Genomic DNA, 27,749 nt, shown 5'->3' on the forward strand with positions numbered 1-27,749 from the left:
TTCCTCTCCCCTTTTTTTTAAGGCTATTCAGTTTCCTTATGTGGAGGGACAGGTAGCTACTGAGTTTCCTCTTGTTTGCCTTCTTCCAGACACAAACTAGGGATTAACTCAGGTAGTTCAATTCTGGGGTTTTTCCAGAGCACAGAGAAGAGCTGCAGGAGCTCCCTGGAGTCTCACATACACTCTAATATACTGCAAGCTGGTCTCATAAAGGCAGGCAGGGGCGTGAACAGCTTGCTACTACGTAAACCTGAGGATGGCTTCCCTTTGAAGGTTTAGGTCTCAGTTGTAGAGAGGGAAGAGTGGAATGTTGTTGTCTGCGTCGTCTTAATTTTTATCTGTTGTTGTTGTTCCTCTACTTATTCTAGTTGTGCTAACTTGCTTTGTGATCCTGGAGACTATGAGCTCATTGCTTATACTTTCTGCCCCTCAGCTCTTCAGTCAGTTAGGTGGCACTCACACTGTTCCACTGGAAGGTGAAAGGGGGCATGAAAGCCAAGATGTTTCAAGTGCTATCCAGTGCGGGTAACATTTCTAACTCGGTGGGGTAGGGACCGTGTCCTATTTGGCCTCTAGCCCCAGAACCCATAGGCTCCATGCTCAACACAAAATAGATGCTTAATAAGTAAGCACTGGCAATACTTCGGAATCTGTTTAGCAATACTTACTGATGCTGAACATTGATCTACTAATTTCACTCCAAGATGTGTGCCCAAAAGAAATGGGTGCATATGTCCTGCAAAGAATGAGTACAAAAGGCTTCATAGCAGCTTTATTAAAAACAGCCAAAAAGACTAAAGAACTCACAGGTCCATCAAGAGGAGAATGGATAATAGTGTTCATATAATAGGATGAGAGCAATAGAAAAGATTCAACAATTGCACACAGAACCCTCAGCAGAGTGCCTGGTAGTAAGGGATACTCAAGTCACAATAACAATGATGACAGTGATAATAATAATTATTGAGCATTCACCATCTGCCAGACGCTTCTAGGGGGTTTACACACACTAATTCATTTTACTCTCAGAACGACCTGATGGAGTAGTTTCTATTTCTATTACCATTGTACAGAAGACAATAATGAGGTACAGAGAGGTTAAATAAAATGTTGTTGAACGAATCTGAAATACAGATACCGTTGGACCCTTTTTAAAAAGTACCATATATTAAGTGAATATAAAAAAAAAAAAGTACCATATATAAAGCAATATTGGGGAAATTAAAAAGCAACAGTTTGCCCTGTACTTAGTATGCACATATCTTTTCTCCACCATGTTTTAGTGTTTTGTTTTAGGTCTTTCCATCTTGTACCTTTTGGCCAATCTTACTTTTCAAACTCCAGAGCCCATGCAGATGCTACTTGTGGGATTAAGGGCTACTATTCCATTCGCAATGCTCTGGTTACTGGGAACGTGATGGGCCATTTTGCCTTTGATTTGTCTCGCCTGCCCAGAGACAGCGCCGCCTCTGGACTCCTGTGGGGCAGTCAGTCGATGAAAACCTGAGGGTGACATTTTGAGGCAGGCTAGGGGGAGCCAGGGGACCTCAGCTTCCCTGCCTGTCAGATACCAAAGGCCACATCCTTCCAGGAGCCCAGAGGAGCAAAGGGGTGACAGAACGGGCTGCTCCTCCCACAAGGCAGTTTCAAGATCTCCACAGTTAATATGGTGTCCATGCTTCGCAGCGGGTCATGGAAAAATGATTTAGACTGTTGTATGCTTTGTAGTGCCCCAAGTAGCTATCTTGTTTGCTGTGATGGTGAAGAAATTGGGGGGCGGAGGAGTCACCAGAGTAATGAGCACTGAGGTCGTGTTTCAATTGTTCACATCATATGTTTCTGCACATTACTTTGGACTTACAAAAATGTCTTCATTAGGAAAGGAAATAAATACAGGTGACAAAGGAATACTCACTCCCTCATCCACCCCCTCCCCTTCCCACCCCATCATACTGGAAAAAGCTGCCACTGGTAATGACAAATTTGCACGTGGTGGGGGGGTGGGGAGAGCATGGAGAGTCACAATCACATTCCATCCTACCCACAAGTTTATTTATGGTGTGTTCAAGGTTTATTCCCCACCCCCATCCCTGCATCCCCAATGAGACAGTGCTGAGAGGGCAGAGATGGGACCATTAAATCCCCTCATCTACAGCTCATCTCCACTCTCAGCGGCAGCTGGTGCCTCCCCTCCGCAGAGTTGGCCCCAGTGGATGGTGGATGTCATTACTTGAGGAGACAGGAGTTCTGGCCAAGGTGATGGACGGTGTCGACCCTGCTTTCTTGGGGGCTATTCTGGACACTGGCTGAGAGTACCTCAAAAATTCAGTAGGTTCAATGCTTTTAACATGAGCTAATTGGCTGTTTTGTGGGGTCCAAAAGAATAAATTGCCAAAAGAATGTTAAAAAAATTTTTTTAATGTTTATTTGTTTTTGAGAGAGAGAGAGAGAGAGAGAGCGTGAGTGAGCGCACAAGCAGGGGAGGGGCAGACAGAGACACACACAGAATCTTAAGAAGGCTCCAGGCTCCAAGTTGTCAGCACAGAGCCTGATGCAAGGCTCGAACCCATGAACCGTGAGATCACGACCTGAGCCAAAGTTGGACGCTTAACTGACTGAGCCATCCAGGCGCCCCAACCCAAAAAAATGTTTTAAAGAATCAGTTTGAGAGCAAAATGTAGTAGCTTAATTCTGGAATTCTCAGGACATCGAGTAAAGTCCCTTTCTTAAGGAAAGCTCCTGGGACTTTTTAAATTAAAAATATATAAACATGAATTTTTTTATTAGTTGACTTTTAAAATTATACAAGTAATGGTCACTATAGATCTTATAAAATAGAGGGAAAAAATTAAAAGAACACTCAAACCAAAATTTGCCACTAATTTTCCAGTTTTCCCATATGTATATGTGTATGTTGCTATAATTATTTTTTAAATGGAATACTAATGCACTTAGTGATTTGTAACTTGCCTTTTTTTTCATTAAATAGCATTGCTTCAACAGCTTTTCAGGTTAAGGAATATGCTTCTACACTATTATTTAATACAGTTGCCTAGTATTCCATTGTGTGATGCAGTAGAATGAATTTAACCAATCCCCTTTTATGGACATATTTCTGAAACAGATTGATTCCAGTTTTCTGCTGTCATAAATAAAATTGTGGTAAATAATCCTGTAGGCAAACCTTGGTTTCCTTGCATGTATGTTCTCTTAGAAAATTTTGCTAGAATTGTCATTGATGGGGCAAGGATATTTTTAAGGCTTTTCATACGTATTACCAAATTGCCTCCAGAAAGGTAATACTGGCCCACTCACCTGCCAGGAGTGTATGAGAGTAGCTCACTCCCCAAACACAGGGGTGTTTGTGTAAACATTTTAAAAGCTTGCAATTAACTTCCTTTCTATTGCTTTTTGTCTTATCCTCTAATGTCCTTGGCCTCCCTCTGTTCTCTACCCACTGTTGTGGTACTTTCAGAAAGCCAAGAGAGAGGACGGAGCCCGGAGCAGAACCCATTAAAGGAACTGGTTTTGGCAAACTCTCAAGGAATTTCAGTCTCATGCTGGAAAGAGACAACACAAAGAGCTACCCATTCACTCTGTGTGAGAGGGTATTTACATTACATTTTATAACAGTCATAAATAAAAATGGCATTAATCTGCCAAGTTGTTGTTTTTAAAAGAGAAAACGGGAGGAGGTGGTTGACCTACCAGAGAAAGCCCTGTGCCTGCCAGAGCTTTGCTATGAGTATGATTTTAAATAGCAGGGCAAAGGTGATAAAGCCCGTTCAACATCTCTGTCTCCATGGCAACAGCATCCCTGCTCTGAGGCTGACACAGGCAGGGACCAAAATACACTCCTCGTGCACAATTACACTGCAAGTTAGGAGTTTCTTTTTATCCCTTGGAAATGCACTATTTAAAAATACAAGCAAGGACAGAAAAAGAGCAAATCACACACAGCTAGAAGAAAGTCTTTAAAATGACTAAGTGAAGAAAATGAACATCCAAAGGGCATGATGAAGTCTGCAGCCTACAGAGATTGAAAATCTTTCTTGTGTGTGAGTAGAAAATATAACTATGCGTGCATATAAGTGTGTGCATTAATTTTTTTAAATGTCCTTTCCCTAAATTTTTAATACAGGTCAATGTTGCTTTCAGCATATCCACTTAGCTCAAGTTATGATTTAATCAATTAAAGCAGCCACCCAACTTACACAAATGGAAGCTCCTCATGTGCTAAACCCAACAAAACTTCAAAAAAAAAAACCCAAAAAACAAAAAACTTCATTAGCCCTGAGTTGTGGAAGGTCTAAGTAGCCCCTTTAAGGTCAGTTAAAACCTACAAGTGGTCACCAATGTATCCCTGAAACCTCTTGAGGTACACCTTTCTGTTTAGTTTTAAGAGACCTTGAAAATAAAGAAGTACAGGGGCACCTGGGTGGATCAGTCGGTTAAGCGTTCAACTCTGGCTCAGGTCACGATCTCACCGTCTCTGAGTTCAAGCCCCGCATGAGGCTCTGTGCTCACAGCTCAGAGCCTGGAGCCTGCTTCAGATTCTGTGTCTCCTTCTCTCTCTGCCTCTCCCCCACTCATTCTCTGTCTCTCTCAGAAATAAATATAAAAAATTTTAAAAAAGAAAATAAAAGAAAGAAGTACAGAATCGTGACTGTAAACTTTCTTCCTGTGCTGGTATCTCTGCTGGTAAGTGAGTAATGTTCAAGAAACCCGGCAGGATGGGCCGCCGGGGTGGCTCAGTCGGTTAATCGTCCAACTTCAGCTCAGGTCATGATCTCACGGTTCATGGGTTCAAGCCCTGCATCGGGCTCTCTGCTGACAGCTCGGAGCCTGGAGCGTGCTTCGGATTCTTTGTCTCCCTCTCTCTCTGCCCCTCCCCTACTCACGCTCTGTCTCTGTCTCAAAAATAAACAAACATTAAAAAAAACCAAAACCCAGAGGGATGATATAACTAGTAAAGCTACTTAACATTTAGTTCTTAGAGAAGGTACCTCAATTAATGTCAAGAAAATAAATGAATGACCGAAAGGGAATGTGAAATAGACACATGATGGGTTCACTGTATGTATACTTCTGTTGAACATGCCAAGAACACCTAGTTCAGTGGATCTCAAGCAGGGCTGATTTTGCCTCCAGGGGATATTTGGCAGTGTCTAGAGACAATTTCATTGGCCACATCTTGGGAAGGGGGGCTACTGGCATCTACTGGGCGGACACCAGACATGCTGCTCAACATCCTACAGTGCACAGGACAGATCCAACAACAAGGAATGGTGCCGCACAAAATGGCAACAGCACCGAGGAGGAGAAACTCTGATCTAGCCTGACCGTCCGTGTCACTGCTTTTGGTTCAGAGGGTTCTGTTAGTAGATTAAGTGGTTTTAGGTTCTGTATTTGGTACAAAGACAAAATTCTCCCTGAATTGAGGGTTAGTATTTTCTTCATTGTTTTTATTATCACATGATTTCTCCCTTGTTTTAAACACAGTATGTTCTATTTTATTTCAGGCAAACACTCCTGAAAGTAAAAAACAATAAACAGAAAACGAGAGGTGAAGCATTAAAACTAAAAGCACAGGATTGATTCCTTCAAACAGAGCATCTGCAAAGTGAGTGGCATAGAGGAATGCTCAACAAACATTAGCTATTTTATTACTCCCTACATTTTTCAGCATGAAAAAAACCACGTATATAGAACATATTGTGTGTTCACTGCTGAAATAATATTAAAGAAAACTACTTAAACACACTTTGCCCAACACCTTTGAAACCCCTGTGTGTCTCCTCCCTGATAGTGTTCTATCCCTCACCTCAGAAAACCATTATCCTAGTTTTGTTCATCATTTCCTTGATAGAGGCATAAACATATAAATACATAAATTATTCACCTTCTCTTGTCCTTGAACTTTATATAAAGGGAGTCATACTGCACATATATTTCTGTGAATTGCTTATTTCACTCAATATCATGCTTTTGAGTGGTTGTCCCATGTGCATGTGTGCAGCGATAATTTATGCAGTTTTGCTGCTGTACAGTATTTCACTGCATGCTTGTATCACAATTTATCCATTTTACTGGTGCCGGACATTTGCTTTCTCGGTTTTCGCCTATTATAAATTATGATGCTATGTACATTGCTGTGCACCTGTCCTGGGGCACATGCAAAGTGTTTGAATTGTTTATGGGTCGTTTGTGTTTCCCTGGCCTTGAAATACCTGTTAATATCTTTTGAAGACTTTTCTATTAGGTTGATATATATTGTAATAGACTCCTAACGTGACCAATAATGATCCCTACTTCCTGGTATTCATAGTCTGTGTAATCCACTCCCCTGGAACGTGGACTGGGCCTAGTAATGTGCTTCTAACAAATGGGATATGGCAAAAGTGATGAAATATCACCTCCAAGATTAGGTTACAAGACATCGTGACGTGCATCTTGCTTAGCAGGTTCTTTCTGGCACCCTCTCCTGCCCTCCTGCTTGCTCCCCACAATGAGGCCAGCTGCCATGTGTGAGATGCAATGTGGAGAGGCCCGTGTGGCAAGGAACCGAGGGAGGCCTCCTGCCAACAACTCATGAGAAACCTAATCCTGCCAACAATCACATGAGTTTGAGCTTGGAAGAAGGTCCTTCCCAGTTGGGGTCTTGAGATGACTGAAGCCTGTGAAACTCTGAAGCAGAGGGTCCAGCTAAGCCATGCCCAGATTCCTGACCTACAGAAACTGTGAGATCTTAAATGTGTGTTGTGTAAATTTCTAAGTATTGGGGTAATTTGTTACACAGCAATAGAACATACACACAGGTGCGTGTGCGTGCGCGTGTGTATAAAATAGATAACATATACATATTATACATTCTGGATAAGAATTATTTGTTAGTTACCTGTATTGCAAATATCCTCACTCAAATTGTGGCTATTTTTTTTCACACTCTTAATGGTGACCTTTTATGTAAAGAAGTCTTGACATTTAACATAATCAAATGTATCAATCTTTTTCTTCAAAGTTTGAACTTTTTCTGTCCTATTTAAGAATCATTATATACCCCCAAAGCTGTTATATGAATATTTCCTCATGTTTTCCTTGAAAAGTTTTTAGGTTTTATCTTTCACATTTAAGTTCTTAACCCATCTGGACTGGATATATGTGTATAATAAGGTAGCAGTTCATTTTGTATGGCATATGGTGATGTAGGGATTTATTTTCATTCTTTTCCCTTAGGGATAGCCAATTTTCCCAGTACTATATATCGAGCAGTTCTTTTCTTTTTTTCCTTCCCAGTTGTAGTCATTACTGTCATATATCAGGTTTTCAAATATGAATGCATCTGTGTCTGGGGTGTCTTTTCTGTTCCATTGTCTAAACCTTATCAGGAATACACTGTCTTGGGGCACCTGGGGGGCTCAGTTGGTTAAGCGACCAACTCTTGATTTCAGCTTGGGTCATGATCTCACAGTTCATGAGATCCATCCCTGCATTGGGCTCTGCACTGATAGCATGGAGACTGCTTGGGATTCTCTCTCTCCCTCTCTCTGCCCCTCCTCCCCCCAAATAAACAAACTTTTAAAAATTAAAAAAGGAAAGGAGTACATTGTCTTTACTACAGTTATATAATATTTGAGGAGTCAAATTCCATCACCTACTTTCTCTTCCTTAGGAGCATCTTGGCAACCCTTGGTATATATTCTTCATATACATTTTATTTTACTTTAAATGTTTATTTATTTTGAGAGACAGAGAGAGAGGGAGAGAGGGAGAGAGGGAGAGAGGGAGAGAGGGAGAGAGGGAGAGAGAGAGAGGGAGAGGGAGAGAGGGAGAGGGAGAGGGAGAGAGAGAAACAAGCGGGGGAGGGACAGAGAGAGAGGGAGAGAGAAAGAATCCCAAGCAGGCTCCACGCTCAGCACAGAGCCCTAGGCAGGGCTCAAACCCACGACTGTGAGATCATGACCTGAGCCAAAATCAAGAGTCAGACACTTAACTGACTGAGCCACACAGGCACCCATCTTCATATATATTTTAGAAACAGCATACCAAGATAAAACCTGTTGGGATTACATTGAATTTATGTATCAATTTGGGGAGAGTGAACTATTTATAGTGCTGAATCTTCCTATCTTTGAAAACAGTATGTTCATAGACTTGACTTTAGATTTTCTTTAACATCTTTCAGTAAAATTTTAAAATTTATTCCATGGAATTCTTGTACATTTTTGTTAGATGTATTCCTAGATAACTTGTGTACTCTTGTTACCATCTTAATTGATACCTGTTTAAAAATTCCTTTCCTGATGTGCAAAAATGCTGACACACAAAAAATTCAGTTCATATTCATGGATTGGAAGAACAAATGTTAAAATGTCCACACTACTCGAAACAATCTACAGATTTAATGCAAAAACTAACAGCATTTTTCACAGAACTAGAACAAATAATTCTAAAATTTGTATGGAATCACAAAAAATAACAAAAACAAAACCCAAATAGCCAAAGCAATCTTGAAAAAGAACAAATTTCAAGGTATCATAATTCTAGATTTCGAGATATACTACAGAGCAATAGTAATCAACACAGTATGGTACTGGCACAGAAACAGACATGTAGATCAACAGAACAGAACAGAGAGCCCACAAATAAGCCCACAATTATGTGGTCCATTAATCTTCAACAAAGGAGGCAAGAATATATAACAGAAAAAGGTCTCTCTGTGCTGTGGTCCCAGGAATTGTGTAAAAACACAGCTCTTGATGCAAATTCAGTTATTCTCATTGAGTGCCATGCCTGCATGGCTCAAGAGAGAAACTGGTTATAGGCCACCAATAAGACAGTATAACATGACCAAGTTGGTTAATGTCATAGTGGGGAGGATTCTACTATCCCCAAGTAAAACTCTAACCTGAAGGTATTCTTTGCATTAAGTATAAGGTGACTGTCAATAGGTCCTATAATCAAGTTGGAGCTTCCCTTAAACAGCCCATCCACTGCCCAGGCAACATCTGATTCAGCCTGATTATCTGACTTGATTCACTATACTGAGTGGCTTGGTACAGTAAACAGGTTTCCAGGAACGTCAGCCCGGCAAGGATTACCATGGGAGTTTGAGAAAGTTAAAAGCCTCCTTAGCCTTTACATTGCCATCTGTCAAATGGAGATTGCACCATCTGTCCTGAACAAGAGGCAGTTTAGCATATCAGAAAGGACACAGGTTCTGAGGTCAGACTCCCTAGGTTCAAACTGTTGAAACTTGGGAGAATGGCTGAATCTCCTTGAAAATGGAGCTTCAGTTTCTTTATCCATAAGGTGGAGATGATTATACTAGCCTTACAGCATATGGGTGGAGGCTTCAATCACACAGGTGCAAACGTCTAGCCCATGGCCCAATCCATTGTAGACACTCAGCTAATCCTTGGTGCCTTGCCCCTGCTCCTGTGAATGTCTTGCTTGGTCAGAGTTTGGATAGGCCCTTGGCTGTAACTACAACAGAGGACTAAGAAGCTATTGAAATCTGCGGCAAAATAAAAGATGTATTTAGAGCAGCAAGGGATTGGCTATGACAATAATAGTCCGCATATGGGAATTAAGCCTCAAATGATGGGAAAAAAAAGAGAACTCGGGCTAAATTTTTAAAAAGACATGCTTACTAAGGAGGAAAAATACATTTTTTCTACCCCCTGATGCAAGCTATTTTTCTCCAGGGCTACGACAAGGGGGGTAAAGCCGAGGTTCTTTGAAATAAAGGGTGGACCCCTCAGGGCTCCTTTCCTCAAACCAAATCTCCTAGCTGGGCTTTGTCAGAGAAACTTCATGAACTGTAATTGTAATTTCAAGAATCACTATACCGAGAGCCCTTAAACCACTAATGGAGAGAAATTTGGGTCTTTTTGTACATCCTGCTATTTCCTTTCAGATCATTAAAGTTCCTTATAGGAATGGCAAACAGTTGTTTTGATTCTGGCTGCAATGGCCCTGGACCAAGGGCAAGAAAGCATTCCTCTGTTTGCATCCTGGCTAGAAATAGTCATACGAGAAAGGAATTTTTCCCCAAAAACCTCCTTCAGCTGCCTATGCTGGACCTGATTAATTCAGGAGGGCAGCGTCCAGGAAAATGCTTTTCATTCCAGTTAAGCTCTTTCTGGCTCTCTTTTCCTTCCTCAGTTCAAGGAGTCTGAAGACACACTTTCTAAAGCATCCTAGTCCCTTACACAGGAGAGGAACGTTCAGTCCCAGAAAAGGAATACAGAAAGGATTCCTTCTAGATGGCTTTTGACTCCAGGGATTTCTGTCTTTCAGTGTCTTCAGAAGGTGACAACGATGCTGATTTCTATGGCACTGGAAACAATCAGGGCAGACAGCCATTATGGGTGGGAAATTGGAATCATGAGGGCAACAACGACAATGACCAAGAAATGTGTCTGGGGCAACACCATTGTCAGTCTGTATATTGCTCCTAATTTCCCCCTTAGTCTGAGTAATACCCCATCTGAGTAATAACATGCCCTCGGTGCTGAGCAAAGCAGGTTGATTTCATCCATTCTGCTCTCTGTGATCCTCTTACGGGGAGAGCAAGACTGTAAAATGATGGTGAGGATAGTAAATTTTTGTTATTTATTGGCAGGACTTTCTATGCCCTTTGCTAAAAGCTCTCGTTGGGAGAAGCGGCAGCAAGGAGGAAAGTATTTCTTTAGCATAGTTGTCATTTTTCAGTGAATGGAATGTAGTTACAAAGGTCATAAATGCTGCCTCTGTGTGTAGTCACAGAGTAGTAGCATCACATGTGCTAATATTTCATGCTGAAGTTAAAATCAATTAATTCATTAAAATTCCTTGGTTTTGAGGAAGTGGCTAAAACGGGGCTACCTTTCAGGGTTATATTAATCATAGTATCTGCAATCCTCAGGGCTCGTTTCAAAATTAGCACCCTGAGGATCACAAGTGGCGGCACGTGCTTCCCAAATTATTGAAAGCTGGTTTCATATCTGGCCGTAAAAATACAAATCAGCCTCTTTCACTCTGTGTCGGCTCAGAGAGCAGCTGCTTATGATATAAAAAATACCACGGCTGGCTGGTTTACAGCATCCACTATAAATACAGGGGTATTTTATTCATCTGAAGAAAACCATGAATTGGATCAAGACAAGTTAGAAGAAAAAGCAGGAGTTTAGATTTTAGTGAGTGTCACAAAACACATCCCAGGTGGAGGATGTGAGCCCTGGGCTGCTTTTCTGGCAGGAGCTGCTCTCCCTCTCCAACCTACCCGCCCCCACACCTCTACATGTGCGATCCTCTAGGGCCACCATCTTCCCTAAAGAATTCATCTTCTCCAGTAGATATTGGGGCTAGTGGAGAAAGGAGGAGCCACTGTTGTCTATACAATTAAAATCATGGAAATTTGTCTACAATCCAGTTACTGAAAGGCAGTTAGGTATTATCTAGTATAAATGTCCTTCGTGTCATGAAGCACCACGTCAAAATTCCCCAAACAAGGTGAACTGCCAATAACGGTGTCATAAAAGTCCCTATATGATAAGGTGAGCCATTTCATGTCAGGACATTAGACTGTTTGCATAGGAGGCTAAAGTTTAATTCCCTGTAATTTTACTGCATTGGCTTTAGTTCTGATTTCTCCAGCTCCACATATTTAATGAGCTATCTATATACTGCCTCATTCCATAGAGGATTTGAGGCAACTTACTACAAATAAAATGCACATGGTGTACAAAAGAAAAATAAAGAGTTGAGAGAGTCTGGTAAAGAGAAGATGGGAGTTGGAAAATCATACAGCCAGGAGCCAGATTCAAACCAGAGCTATCTTTGATCGCGCCTTTTAGGGTTGTTGGAGGTAGCCTCCAAAGTGGCTCTGTATTTCCTAACTATCACAGGGAAGAGCCACTGGGATATAGGTTCCAGGAGAGCAGGGATATGTGTCAGTTTCGTTCCCTGCTCTGCCCTGCCCCTGCTGGCACTTGGAGCCGAGCAGGTGCTCAATCCTTCCACGGTTCTGTGTCGGATGAACGTTGAGTTAAAGAGGAAAGTGCCTTCAACTATGAGATTCTGAGTGTTGGTAAAATCAAAAAGAATGAAGTGTTCAGAAGAAGCAATTCCTGGAAATAAAACTTAAGAAAAAGTTTTCCTGAGCCCTCAAACAGAACAGAATGTAGCACAGTGGATGACGTCCTTGACAATGTCCCTGCAATGGGTCAAAGAATGAAATTTCCTCCACTGTTTTTTTGTAATGATACTCAGTATGGGCAGAGAGGATAAGGCCACAGCACTGCACGGTAAAAAGGAATTCTACAAGAGGGCAAATGAGGCAATGCAAGTAAGTCTAAAAAGTTTCAACTCCCAGCTTTTCAGAGGCACATCTGTATACCCCTAAAGGCTTGTGTCTCTGTGGGAGACAGATATTAAACACAGATTAAACAAGCCCTATCACCCTGGGTGCCAAATTTACCAGAAGATGGAGTTGGGGGAAGAGAAGGCAAGTAAAGTCTTTTACACCCTTGCTACTCAAAGTATAAACCAGCAGCTTTGGCATCACCTGAAGGCTTGTTAGAAATTCAGAATTTCAGTCTCTCCTCCAGAACTACTCAGTTTGGAATTTGCATGTTAACAAGGTTCCCAGGTGATTCATACACAGAAAAGTTTGAAAAGTGCCTCTTTATTACTGTTATATTCAGAGAGATACAGATCATTTATGAAGTAAATGTAAAATGAGTATAACTTTTGAAGACAATATGAGACACTTCAGAGAAATTTCTCACCAGTGACTGGCAGTTTGGGGCTATACCTCTGGCTGTGCAGGGAGGCTGCAGGAGCTGTCCTGTTCTTAGAGTAAAATGAGACTTATTTGAGAAGCAGGGCTCTGATTTACTGAAAAAGAAAAACTTAAACTCTTCAACTCTCTAAAGATGGCTCAGAAATCCTCACCCTTCCCCCCCTTGAGTTTTTTTTCTTCTTGAATGAGTATAACAACCTGTCTTTAATCGTTGTTCCTCAGATCATTAGGTTACCGACAGTGGTGTCCTGACAAACCCACCGTCTAGAAAGTAAAAAGTGCTGATGTCTAGCATTTTCCAATTACCATGGTGTAAATACTCCCACCATGGGCCATTTCAAGCTACCAAGGGTTTAATCACCAGCTCAAAAATTCCTGAATATTTAGCAATTTCTAGAATTGAGTACCACCTGGCTCGAGCATTAGTTCTAGACCCTTTTCCACCCTGACTGCCTGTCTCAGATCCATTGCAGTTTGTCAGCCTGCCATGATGTGAGTACAATCATACGGACAGAGTCTGGCAGGTACCAAATACAACAGAATTAGCCTTCCCATTATACTATAATTAATGTAGTCCAAGATCACATTTAATACTTGGCAGTCATGTACATTTCTCACTCACGAGGAGTTTATAATAAATCAAAGGTCCTAAGACTCCACCCCCCCCCCCCCCCCACTATACTAACGTCAGCCCCTGTCCCTTTGATACGGTTTCTGTATAGTTTAATTTTTAAACAAAAGCACATGCATTTACATATATTCTTAGTGCATTTAATCTTGTTCATTTTTAACCCTTCATTCCAGCTTGTAGAGAACTCTCTGAGTGTGCCATTGGCCATGGGATCTATTTGTCTCTACTCTGCATCTTCTACACAGTTGCTGGGCTTTTCTCGTAAGTGTTTATTAGAGTGTTTAATAAAAAGAAGAAAAGGCCAGGGTTAAGAGTGTAGGCGCCAAGGGTGAGAAGCCTCCAAATGTGCCACTTTGGCAGGCAGATTACTTGGAGCTGAAAACAATCAAGGCCCAAAGACTCAGGAAGAAACTTTGACCTTCTCCCTGATTGCCTAAAAGAATTTAGATAAAGGATCTGCTCTAGGAAGAGAGGTATCACCATTGATAACTACATTATAATATAAATTAGGGGCGGTAGACAGGGAGGAATTAGGCAAGGTTTTGTTTGTTAACATTCATCTCTCTGTCCTGTTGTTTCTGAATGGCTCACAAACACTTGTTTACCATTTACTCTTTTTCAGCTTCCTCTGAATTACTTTCCTTCCCTTTTAAGTCCCAGACCCCTACCCCCTCCTCCTTAGTTCAGGATGACATATACAACTCATTGTGCAAGTATGTAATTAAATTTTATTTTCTCCTGTCAATGTGCCTCGTGTCAACTTAATTCTTAGATAAGCTGGAAGAATCTTGAAGGACAGAGAAAAATATTTTCCTCCTCACCAAAAGGCAGACCCTTACGACAGTACTGGAGATCTAGCTCAGAATGGACATTCAAGACCAGACATGAATTGACATATCTGCTCTATCATTCAGACTACACTCTTAGTTTCTCATCCGCAAAATATCATGATAGCCCTGTTAAGTAGACTGCTGAGATCCAGATATACTATCTCTAAGGTGCTCTTCTTGCTGTCCATTTTAATATCACTATCCAAAAAAGGGGAAAGGGTGACTGAGTTTGGGTTTGGAAGGATTTCTTAATCATCACTTTTCATGTGAAGTGCTTCTAAATCAACTGTTTAATAATACACTTATAATTTCTCCAAGGACCAATGTCCAGCTCAATGACTTGACACAGTGGTATTTCACTCATAACTGGAAGGTTTCACCAATGCAGAAAACCAAGCAAAGTAGGAGGGTAGGGGCTTGATCTTGGAATTAGACTCAGTCGCTGGGATGGACAGGCAAGTGGGGGAGCGATGGGGGGAAGTTTTGACCAATATGTGGAACGTGGTGTTTGGGGAGTATAATCCCTCACAAAAATTTGACAAAACCAACTGGTGTCACAGAAGTCTCTCAAAAGGTAATGGAATAGAACTGGCAGGTAAGTAGTGCCAAGGAGAAGGTTTCGTACAGTGAAACCTCTACAGTGAGGAGCCTGGGGTATTGGGATCTTCTATCCACAAGTTGCAAACAGGTCCAAGAACAGACTCCAATACCTAAATTACAGATGGATATTGCAAGAAAGGGCCCATGACCCAGAACTGAGGCATAAGGTCAGGGGAGAGGGGTGGTAGCCCATAAAATATGATAGTGTACTACCAAAGCATTGAACTAGGACCTCTCTTACAGAAGTTACCTCTTGCCCAAGAGCCTGGCTTCGGCTGAAGAACTTTTAAACAGCGATCAGATGATTCCCAGCCATGGGGAGAGGGTGGATGAAAGGGCAGGGAACTAGACAGATAGTGAAATCTTTCATCTGTGAGAAGTGTAGTGTAATACCAATTCAAAAACTTAGACTCCAGAGTCAGATTCCCTGGCTCATATCCTGGCTCTGCCATCTACTAGCAATGTATCTTGGGCAGATTGCTTAACTTCTCTGTGTCTCAGTTTCCTCACTGGAAAAGTGAAGATAGTATTAATGCTCACCTCATAATGGTGTTGTGAGGAATCGACGAATCAACCTATCTAAAGCACTCAGAAACAGAACCTGGCACCTAGCAGGTACTATATCCACATTTGCTACCTGTATCATTTGCCTTTTCCAGTTGGAAAATCTGGATATGTGCCAATCCTCTAGCATTTCTCCCTTTCTCCATCACTTTCCTGGTAACCAATAGCAGTTCTCTAATCTCATTCTGCATGTTCTTTCAATGACCGCAGATATAATTTGACTAGGCTTAGGGATTGTTAACTCATCTCAAACAAATAGGGGCTTTTAAAATATTATTTAATATCTCTTCACTTCCTTCTTTTGTTCCATGCGTGTAGTGAAGTGTTTAAGAACACTTTCTTTCTTTTTTTTTTTTTTTTTATAATTGAAGTGTAGCTGACATATAGTATTGTATGAGTTCCAGGCACACCTTCACTCCCTTCTTAACTGAGGGTCCCCTATGACACCATCGCTGAGGTCCCACAGAGGAATCTGTCTTTTCCTCTTGTTCCTGTTGTAAGGTTCTTTTTCTTGATGAAAACTACAGAGGCAAAATAAGATTGAGATTTGGGGGAGGTAGTCAATAAGATTTCAGATCAGAATAACCTCTTGAAGTAGTAGAAAGTAGCCTTGAGAGGTAATGAGAAGATCTGTTTTTCAGCCGTGCTTTCTGATGCAGCAGTGTGAGCGTGCCAAGTAGTGTACCCTCTCTGGTTCCAGAGTCCTTATCTGTCAGAGAGAGAGCATTTTGGATGAGCTCCTCCCCATGCCTTCTTTGTCCACTCTGGCAGTCACCCACTGGGTGTGGCTCCTGAAAGCTTGAAATGTAGCAAGTCCAAATTGGGATTCGCTGGATATATACAAATACCACATTTTGAAGACTTATGGCAAAAAGAATATCAATATCTCACTAATACTTCTATATTGATCACACATTGAAAGGTGAATATCTTGGATATATCATGTTAAATTAAATATCTTATTATAATTACACTCACCTGTCTCTTTTCTTTCTTTTTTTTTTTTTGACATGTTTACTGGAAATTTTTTGTGAATTACTCATGTAGCTCACATTATACTTCCTTTGGACAGCACTGCTCTATGATATTCTGACTGCTTATCTTGCACTTGGTGGTGTTTTCCAAAGTCAGGGATGACAGTCAATAGGATTAGATATGAATAGCACAATTTCTAGTGGCATTCTTGGCTGATGTCTCTTCTCCCTAGTCTCAGCTGGTAAGAATGGCCCTGAAAGTTGCTGAAAGGTGAATTACTAAACACAGTGTCGAAAAATCATGATTGCGTCTTTCATTGCACAGAAATGTCAGCTTTTTGTTATTGTAACTCATTCTTGACCTTACTTTCAGAAGAATGTAGTGAAGGCATTTACAACTTAAATTCCCAGTAAAGAATTATTCAAATTACTTGAAAAATATCTTACAGTTTATATCCTCACTTTCATTCTAGACCACTTACGTGAGAATGAAAAATTTGAACTCTGATTTCAGGAGCTTGAAAGCCTAACAAAGACAAAAAAAATTCCTTCCAAAACCAGTGAGGAAATTAGTGGAGGGGAGCAGTAACATCAGAGTGAGAAGGAACACAAGGAGGAGGACAAGAGCTCATGAATGAGAGACAAAGAAACTACATTTTAAAAAGCATTAAATAAAAATTTCAAATTAAACTAAAAATACACTCAAAATAATTTACACTGGCACAAACCTTGTTAAAAACAAGACAACGGGGGTGGGGGTAGGGCTGGGTGGCTCAGTCAGTTAAGCGTCCAACTCTCAGTTTTAGCTCAGGTCATAATCTCACGGTTCGTGAGCTTGAGCCCTGCGTCGGGCTTTGTGATGCCGGTGCGGAGCCTGCTTGGGATGCTCTCTCTCTCCCCTTCTCTCTTTGCACCCCCACCGCCCCTCAAAATAAATAAATAAACTTAAGGAAAAAAACAAGACAACAGGCCCAAAATGGAATCACTTACGCTAAGCCCCATATCACCAGGCGAGACTTAACTTGATTATAGTTTTAACCTGTTCCAACCAGTCAATCAGGAATCGCCTGGTCCCTACTAGGTAGGTAATCTGCCTGCTAGACCCCTGTTGTCCCCTAAAGGAAAGTGACTTTGCCACAACCAATCTGCTTTTTGCCTAGCATAACTTCCTTGTTCCTGCTCCCTTCTGCCTACAAAAGTCTTTCATTTTGTACAGCTCCTTGAAACTCCTTTCTATCTGCTAGATGGATACTGCCTGATTCATGAATCATTGAATAAAGCCAATATGATCTTTAAAATTTACTTCGATGAATTTTGTTTTTCAACAGCATGAATTCTCAGGGGGCTAATCCAATGTTAATGATGTATAGTCCCAAAGAAATAATATGTTAAAATGAGAAAGCCCACAGTCAACTTCCATGCCTAATGTTACAGGACTTGAGACTCTGGGTTTATCGCTGACATTATGGATATGAAATAAAAATGCTTTATTTCCTGACTCTTAAGAGAATAAATGCTTTTTCCTTAATTTACTCTAAGTCTATTGCCAAAATTTGTTAGGTCCAGACCATGATAAATAAAGTAGGCCTATATAACAAAGAAATAACATTTCCAAGAAGACAGAAATAAAAACAACACACATGCACATGCGCACACTTAAAAAAAATCCTAGGCATTAAAAATAGTCTACAATGAACCTATAAGTTTCTATTAAATCACCATCTTGACAACCAAATTTATGCATCTAAATGTGTAACAGACATTACATACCATTTTGGACTATTTTCACCCCTGTAGCTATGAATGATGAGTGTGCAGGGGGAAATAACCCTGTGGCAGCCAGTAATATATAGGTTTGGGTCATAAAAGAGAATATCAAAACAATTTCTTGGTTTCCCCCAAATAGAAGGCATTTCGATTTTTGCTTCTGGGTTGGGGTGAAAGTTCAAATAGGGAAAGGGATAGAGATAGGAAGCAAGGGCCCTGAGATGGACTTTTTCAACTTGAACATGTTGCCATGAGCAGCTTAAGGTCTTACACATAAAATAAAATGGTTACCCTCTTTTAATTGACAGAGACTTAGCGAAGGTTGTCCTGTTTTCTGGGGTACAGATTCAATAAAGCCTTCCTGAGGAGCTGCAATCCTCTGAACATTCACCACATAAAATGTCAACCAGGCCCTCCAACTTGCTGGGCTCAACACACAGAAGTTCCATTTGCTAGAGGTCAGAGCACACAAATCAGATCAGTGGGTGCCCCAGGGGAAAAAACATTCTAGGTCCTATTTATCCTTTGAGGACTGTTTGCCTTGCATTATTTGCATGAGTGGCTATCTTTGTCATTAAATCTGTTTTGTTTGCTTTCTAGAATCACTTCGTCACTAGTGACAAGTATTATAAAGCATTTTATGGGGTTAGGATATTGTCCTAGGAACAGGAGCTATAAAGAGAAAGGAGACATAGTCTCAGCATTCAAGAAGCTTGTAATGTAGTTGGGGAGAGAATCAATCGAGGGCCAAAAATATATAAATAGTAATATAAGTGTGGTAGGAGGCCAGACTTGTATTTCAGTGGGATTTGGATGTGAATGGGCATGATCAACAGACTGGTTGGGTGGGCTCACCAGAAGACTCTTTGCGTGAGTATTGAACAGCTGCTTTTAAAAAGCTCCTCCCAAACAGGACAGAAAATGCCAGGAATAACATGTTTTTACCAGTAACAAAGCATAAAGGAATAGTGTTCTGAGTAAAACCCAACAGTTACACTGTCTCTAACCCACCCCTAAGGAAACATCCATCGCTTGGATTCTAGGAAGAACAAAAGCGATAAGTAAACATTTACTTTCACTAAAACTCTGTACAACATTAGAGAAAGAACATGATTTGAGACCTCTCTAACAGAGTACAATAAGTGGGGACTGTGGCAGTCATTACTGCTATTCTCCAAATATTTCCTGCTCTGTTTTCTAAGCATATTAAGTTGGAATACAATTCTTGGCCTCCTTATGTTTCCGTGAGCCTGGTGACTAATTGTGGCATGTGGATGAATATATGGAAATGGGTACAAAGAATCAAGATCCGTGATCCTCATGTTAACACCCACCAGAAAGCACCTACCATGGATGAGGCAGTGGCCAACGAAGTAGACAAAGTCAGTTGGCTGGTTGATGGCATCCAGACTTTGTCATCGGCCACCACAGAATTGGCACAATGGAAACAACAGAGTAACCACAGGGGCAGAGATGGAGGTCACACATGGGCCCAACAGGAATCTATTACTGCCACTTCAGGATGTCCAACCTGTTAGCACCATAGACTTATGTTGAGCCTCCAATATGATACTTTCCCTTGAGGAGACAGATGGGCCACTTGGTAACAGTTGACTTCATTTGGGTCACTTCCACTCTGGAAAACCCAGCAGTTCATTCTCACAGAAACAGATATTCATTCCACATATATAGTTTTCCCTTTCCTGTCTGCAGAACCTCAGCCAGCTCTGCTATCCAAGGGCTTACAAAATGCCTGACACACAAGGATGCAGTCCCATATAATGTAGCGTCTGACCAGGATGCTTCATTTCACAGCACCAGAGGTAAGCGAGTGAGCCCATGATCATGGGATCCACTGGCTATATTACATACCGTACTGTTCAGAATGTAACTGGCCATCATAGAGCAATGGGATTGCCTGCTAAAGGTACAGCTGAAATGCCAGCTCAGAGGCAAGACTCTGCAAGGACGGAATGCCATCATCTAGGATTCGGTATACACACTGATTCAGACACCTCTGTATGGTACTGTGCTCCCCACAGGAAGAGTACAGGGGTCTGTGAACCAAGAAGTGGAGGCAGGAGTGATCCCACCTGCCATTATTCCCGGTGACCCAGTGGGGGACTTTGTGCTTTCCATCCCTTCAGCTTTGGGCTCTGCTTGATTAGGATGTCCCAAAGGGGGCACACTCTTGCCACCCCAACCCCCTTCAGAGGATATAGCAACACGCCACTTGGACTATCTGTGCTTCCTGTGTCTTGGGTTCAGCAGGCAAATAGAGTAGCGACCATCTTACAGCGGGGATTGATCCTACTCAGCAAGAGGAGGTAAGGATGCTCTTACATGGTGGCAGGGGGTGGGGCCAGGGAGGAATATACATGAAACCCAGATGATATGCTTGGGCACCTCATGGTACTCCCTTGTCCAGAGGAGACTGCGAATAGATGAGTGCGTCAACCTCAGTCTGGAAGGGAATATTTACCAGGGCTTAGACTCCTCAGGAATAAGGGTTTAGGTCATATCACTGGGCAAGCCACGGAGCCAGCAGAGATAGGAGCTGCAGGTGAAGAGAATTTAGAGAGGACAGAGGAAGAGGAAGAAAACAAGGACCATTTGCAGTCCCAAGTCCCACTGCAGAAACAGGGGCTGTAGTTCATCACATTAGTGCTCCCTCAAGAGGGAAGACCCACTAGAACCCTTGACTAACTGCTCCCTGAACCTGTATGGAGAAGTGAATTTGTGTCAACCATGGAGGGAAAGTCCTTGAATACTTAGAACCATTTCTCCATAAACCCTGCCCAAGTCCCTTCAATCAGGATTACAGAGATTTAACTCTGACCTGAGGTCTTAATGGTCAAGCACATGGAGAACCTGCCTTCCATCCATCTCCACTACTACCACCATAGAAATGAAGTTTTGACCACCTAGTTTGCTTTGCCTCAGTCTCCTTAATATCATCCAGAGGCAGAGCATTGCTCTTGTGCCATTTACTTCAGCTCTCTTGTCTTTCTTTTCCAATGATTCTCTTCAACACTGACTCAGAGTTTCTGCATATTTTATCCTAAAGTATTCTGATCGTGGAAAACATATATGGAGGTAAAGCTGCCTACATAGCCTTCAGAGTCAGGTGAGCTAAGTATTTAGTAGGCATCACTGTTTAGATAGATTCATATGGAACAGCAAGGGACTAGGGAGGGTCATACATATTTCCTAAAGCCTCAGTGGGCATATACTTTCTCACACTATTCACAGGTTCACAATATCACAGCTAGGATCCACCTTTACTCCAGTTTATCTTTAGGTTTCAATGTAACAGCCACCCAGAGGCACTTGAAACCATGTGGCCGCTGCCACGTGCAGTTCATCTTGCATATGTGTCAGTGATATATGAGCTAGAGCCCAGGTTCTCCAGCCCACCCTCTCCACAGCCATTTGTGACTCCTGCCACCTGCTTCCAGACAGAAACTGTATCTATGCGTATAAGTGTATTTTTATCAAGGAAGGGGATATTTACTTGGATCACCCTCTATGGAAGTGAAGCGGTTTCTCATGGTATTGCTGCATTTCGAGGTCTGAATGCTAAGGCTAATTCTCCCTAGTACAGAGCAAGCACCTCTGATTGCCTCCTAAAAACTAGAGAAAAGGCAGTGGCTGTCCAAATTCGACGCAACTTACCTACACGTGAGTGAAGACGTATTTCGTAGCTTTAGTGTTGGATATCAGGGAGCACTCAGCAGGAAGTCACGTTACGGGATATGACGCTAGAGTCTGAAAAGAGGAAAAAGACAAAACGGTAATGAAATATGGAGAGAGGTTCAAAACGCGGGCAGTCCCAACAACCGAACACGCATTCTTTTTCAAATGCACAAGAACATTTACCAAAATTTCCCACATACTGGTTCGTCAAAGTTTCAACATATTTCAAAGGGTGAAATCATTCAGAGTGTGATCTCTGACTACAGTGATCTTAAGCGAGAAATCAGTAACAAAAGGATTAGAAAGTTCACAACTGATTGAATATTAAGCAATACAATTCTAAATAATCCATGAGTCAAAGAAGAAATCACAATGGAAATGATAAAACATTTGAATTAATGATAAAGACACTGTATATCAAACTCGATGGGTGTAGCTAGAGCAGTGGATAGAGTGGAAACTATAGCTTTAAATACATGTAGTAGGAAAGACAGGCTGCAAATCAGTGATCTATGTTTCCATTTCAAAGAGTTAAAGAAAAACAACAAATCAAATCCAGAGAAAGCAGAAGGAAGGAAAATACTAGAGCTCAGGACAAAAATCTGAGAATAAAACAGAGCATAATCAACGAAGCCAAAAGTTGGTTCTTTGACAAGATTCATGCAATTGATACGCTAGAGGATGTCACGCAGCTTTCCAAGCCCGGGGGCCAGAGAAGAACATCTAAGTTTAGGTAATGCTAAGCTCACAAAAGGGAGTTGAATGGATAGTGAATAGGGCCCAAGCTAACCTATCGGTGCATGTTAGCTGCCAACTTGTGTAGTCAGAGTGTGGTCCACAAGTGGTCGGCCAAGCTCTATGCACTGAGGTGTGAATAGGAGATCAGCAGCCAGCAGGGAATCAGCTCCTGAGCTGAACAACCATCTCACAGTAGAAGCAGAATCTGTGAAGGTGTCTGTAGCAGACTCTTCCCTCATCTATGCTCAGGAAGTGTTTTACAGCCAGCATCAGAGGAAAACGCTCTTATTAATTCCAGGAGTAGTAATCAGGTTTGTGTTGGTATTCTCTGTGTCTGGAACGGGTACAATTGCTGTACTTTCACCTCCCTTGCCAGGACTCAAAGACTGGAGTAAAAACTCCACAGCAACAGTCAACGTGTGCACCTCCCAACCAGCAGCTGTCCAAGCGTGTACCAAGAGAAGATCATGAGCTACTCATGCTCAGACCACACAATGACAGTGTGATCATGTCCTGAGGTTTCAAACAGACACAATAAGAAGCCAAATACTCTTGGAGGTCATGGTGTAAATCAGAGAATGGGGCTTAAAGAAGGTAACTCCCCTTCCTGTGTTCATATCTACGTATCAGTAAGGATGCACTGGACTGCAAGTAACAGAAAATTGGTCTCAAACTGATTTTAAAAATGAGAAAATATATTAGTCCAATTACAAGCGTCCGGAGGCGGGATGGACTCCAAGCACATGATGTCGCATCTCCAGCTCGATTTGGCTCTGTCCCCCTCTGTGAAATGGCCAGAACAACTCCAGGCGCAACATGCAGACACAACAAAGGGCAAACCAAGAGGGGATTCTCTCTCCATGTCGCCTTTGTAGTCCCCCTGGCAGAATTTCTTCCTACGTTTCATCAGCCCAGACTGGGCCCTATATCCTTTTTGAAATTAATTACTGATATGGGATTGCCGTGATTGGTTCAGGCCAATTTAAAACACATTTTATTGGGGGTGCCTGGGTGGCTCAGTCGGTTAAACACCCGACTCTTGATTTCAGTTCAGCTCATGATCTCACAGTTGGTGGGACTGAGCCCCACGTCGGAATTAGCCATGACAGTACAGAGCCTGCTTGGGATTCTCTCTCTGCCCCTTCCCTGCTCATGTGTGCATGTGTGCTTGCTTGCTCGCTTGCTTTCTCTCCCTCTCTCAAAATAAACTTAAAAAAAATTTTATTGAAGTATAAGATACCTAAAAACGTGTATTTCTTTTTACAAACTCATTATTGAGTTATTGAGGATCCACATATCTAACTAGATATGTGTTCTATCTAACGAGAAGTAGATAAGGGCTTTTAACCTTGTTTGTACCATGGGCTCCCTTGGCAGTGTGGGCTCCTTGGCCTAAGGACCCCTTCTAGGACTATTTTTAAATGTATAAAATAACATGTGTAGGATTACCAAGGAGTCCAGTTACTTGGATATGACATCATTATAATTTTAATGCATTCATTCAGGTTAATTAAGATTAATCTGGTCATTCAATAAATTTATGACATAGTATGTGTGCTTCTTTATTAATAAATAACACAATTTAGTGGCAGGTATAATTACTACAATAATTCCGAATTGCTGACTAGCATAAAGGATTCAAATGATAACAAAATCATAGGTCCTGCTAATACACTACTGTGGTTTCTTACCTACATTTATTATTGAAGGAAAAGCTACATTTCAGTTAAAAGTCAGTAGAAATAAAGAGGTGTTTTTTTTTTCCATGCAGTCATTGTCTCCTTAAATTCTATCTAAGGACCAATTAAGTGTCAGTAGATCCAAGGTTAAGAACACCTGAACTATAGACTCATCAGTTGAAGTGGTCTGGATGTTGGATGGTTGAACACCATGATCCACACCAGTACATGAAAGAAACTGGAGCTCTGGGTTTTGCAGATTCATTTTTCATTCATTCAGCAATTATTTATCACATAGGCATTATGTGTTGGGTACCATGCTATGTACAGGTATGCAGTGGCGAATTAAGAGACATAATCTCTCCCATCGTATAGTTTTTAGGCCAGTGGACAGGAGAGAGAATAAATAAGTAAAGAGAGATGAAGATTCAGAGAGAGGGCAAGTCGGCCATTTGAGCTGGAATCCAGAGGTCTGGTTCAAACCAAAGGATGGGCAAGTCTCCAGTTGAGTTTTTTTAAACAAGTAATTGCTAAGAATTTCTCCTGAGCAATACAGACTTTCCAGTGGGGATACTATGGACCCCTGGTGAACCCACCCCTGGAGTAGTCCCGATTGTCTTCAGTGTGGTGGCTCATGCCATCTGATATCGTCCAATAAAGATCCCTATGACTTGTCTTGCCGTGTTAGTGTTCTCCACCAAAGCTTTCTGCCAAAGCCAGAGGTTCATCTTTCAGTGAATACATAAGAATACATTATGTCTCCAACCTGCACCTTACGGTATCAGTGACGGCATTTCAGGAGACACCACACTGCCCCCAAAAAACAAAGCTTCATTTTTTTCCTTTTTTTTTTCATTATAAAATATTTCTTGAGCACCTTCTGGATAATAAGCATGATGCTGGGAGCAAGGGTCACAGAGACTAATAAGACATGGCCCTACTGCCAAACAAACAACACTCTAGTGGAGGGAGACAGGCATATAAACCAGTAAATGCCAGTTGGCGCTTCAGCTGCTAGAGCAAAAGTCTCTGAGAGTTGCAGGGGGATACAAAGCCTGAATGGGGCAGTTCTACCAGGTCTGGAGTGAGGAGCGGGGCAGGCAGGAAGAGTTTCATTAAGAAGTCAATTCTTAAGCTTTTTGTTGGAAGAGGGGTAAGTAGAATGTTGCCAGATGATCAAGGAAGAAGGGACTTTCTCGGCTAGGCATTCAACGGCTACCATGACCTGGCTCTACCCACAGGAGCCATGAATTCCCAGTCGAAGCCCCAAGGAGGTGGTCCTAAAATTAGAAGCAACCAACATTTAACCTTGCTTTCCTTACTTTTCTTCAATGGTGTTTGGAAACGTGTGGTAGAAAGACGTTCAGATAGGGAAAAGACATGAAATCAGAACTAGGCAAGCAAGCAAGAATCGGAAACAGCTTGATAGAGCAAGGAAAGGAAAGGAAGTTAGTATTTCCATGTTATGTAAGGGAGTATCTTTTTAGGTCCTCAAATCGTCATGAGTGAATCAAGTTTTACATCTCCTTATACTGGGTCATGTGGTTCTAAACCTTGGCTGCAAAGCAGAATCACCTAGAGTTTTTAAAATGATCAATTTCTAGGATACATCCCAAACAATTAAATCAGTACCTTTAGGGGTGGGACACATGCACCGGTCATTTTTAAAGCTCCCCAAGATGCAGCCCAAGTTGAGAACTGGTGCCTTATGATCAAGGGTCAGTCAAAAAAGCAGAGGGGCTCTGTAGAGGGGCAGAGAGTAAATATTTGGGGCTTTGCAGGCCAGACCATCTGTCATGACCACTCAACTCTGCCAATGCAGTGGGAAAGTAGCCACAGACAATACATAAATGAACGGTGCGGCCGTGTGCCAAGAAAACTTGATTTATGGACACTGAAATTTTGAATTTCATATCCTTTTTAGGTGTCATGAAATATTTGTCTTTTGACTTTTTTGCATCCATTTAAAAATGTAAAAACCACTCTTAGCTTTACTGGCCGTACAAAAACAGTAGGCTGGTGGATTTGGCTCACCAGAAGAGCTAGCCGTTTCCTGCTATCGGCAACAGGAGATACCAGAACAAGGAGGGCAAAATGGGAAGCTTCCATCGCCCCCTTGGTGAAATGTCAATTTGAAAATAAAGCACCTTCCCACAGGCTGAGCATTTCTGTCTTCATCCCAATTGTGTCTCTGAAAATTCAAGCTTAATACTACACACACACTGCTAAAATTACATCTCGCTGCTCTCTAAAAACATACAGGTGGACAAAATATACAAAAACAAGTTTTCAAAATATGACTCTGTAATCCTATGCGATATCCACTTTCAAACTGCCAATATTGCAACCCGCCCTGCAATTTCATCAAACTGGCAGAAACAATTGGATGGGGCTGGAAAGCGATGGCTTGCCAAATGTCTCTTGAGCCAGCGGGGGCCGGAAACAGCCTTGCTGACGAGGCTTCAGCTGGGTGAATGCGCACACGGCTATAACCAACCTGTTCTCAACCAAGTAATTACCTTCTCCTGGGGAGAGAGTGGTATTAAAAAACTGCAGAAAGATTGCACCCTCTGTTAGGGGAGGAAGAAGGGGACAGAGAAAGAGAATGGGAGAGAAAGAAGAGAGGGCTACAGAGGAAATAAAGTCCTGCAAGATAAAAAAGAAGAGGGATGTGGAGAGAATCACTAAAATCCCATCTGGGAAAAATCGTCCAGGAGATGGGAAAGGAAACTAAAGGGCTGGCAGGTGAACAAGCCTGGCTTTTAATGGCTTAATAATAGGGATGTTTGGTAACCAATGAGGTGAATGCACAAGTGACATAAACCAGCAGGGGGTCTTGCAGGGGACCCAGCACATACTAATTGAAGGACATTTCATACAGGGTAATGGCAGAAAGATAGGGCTGCGGCTGAATCCACTTCCCTTCATTCACAAAGGATGAGCTGGCAGAATTTAATAGCTTGGCACTGTCATTTGACTGAAGCAGCAGATGGAAAAAGTCTTCTTTTTAATGTGGGAACCAGTTGAGGGAAGGAAGCAAGAAAGGAAGGAAGGAAATGAGGAAGGGAGAGAGGGAAAAGAGAAAGAGGGAAGCAAACAAATGAAGTGTTAATGAGAGACCCCATGGTTGTGATTCAGGGAGCTGTTATCTGCCATTCATTACAAAATACCCTCTCGATGCAGCTGATCACTAGGTCCCCTTCTCAAACTTTGATATGCAAACAAATCACCCCAGGAGCTCTTTAAAAGGCAGACTTTGACTCAGTAGGGCTGGGATGGGGCCTGAGATTGTGAGATTTCCAGCAAACTTCTGGTAATGTTGCCGCGTTCCAAGGACCACACTTTGAGTAGTAAGGCTCAAGGTACAGTAGCCTCTGGTCACAGGTGGCTGTTGAGCACTTCAATATGCCTCATCCAGGGCGCCTGGCTCAGCTGATGAAGCGTGCAACTCTTGATATTAGGGTTGTGGTTCCAGCCCTGTGT

The 27,749-nt window shown here is 41.9% G+C and overlaps 1 protein-coding gene across 3 annotated transcripts in view; it reads right to left on the reverse strand.

Moving 5' to 3' along the window:
- Positions 1-27,749, reverse strand: part of RAI2 (retinoic acid induced 2) — a 375,422-nt gene that overhangs the window by 186,439 nt on the left and 161,234 nt on the right. For all 3 annotated transcript variants that reach the window (XM_045050658.1, XM_045050657.1, XM_045050656.1), the window contains one exon: positions 21,829-21,921. The gene's annotated coding sequence lies outside the window, so the exon portion shown is untranslated. The remainder of the gene's footprint in view (positions 1-21,828; positions 21,922-27,749) is intronic.

The sequence above is a fragment of the Felis catus genome, chromosome X, assembly GCF_018350175.1.
Source record: "Felis catus isolate Fca126 chromosome X, F.catus_Fca126_mat1.0, whole genome shotgun sequence".
Taxonomy (NCBI): domain Eukaryota; kingdom Metazoa; phylum Chordata; class Mammalia; order Carnivora; family Felidae; genus Felis; species Felis catus.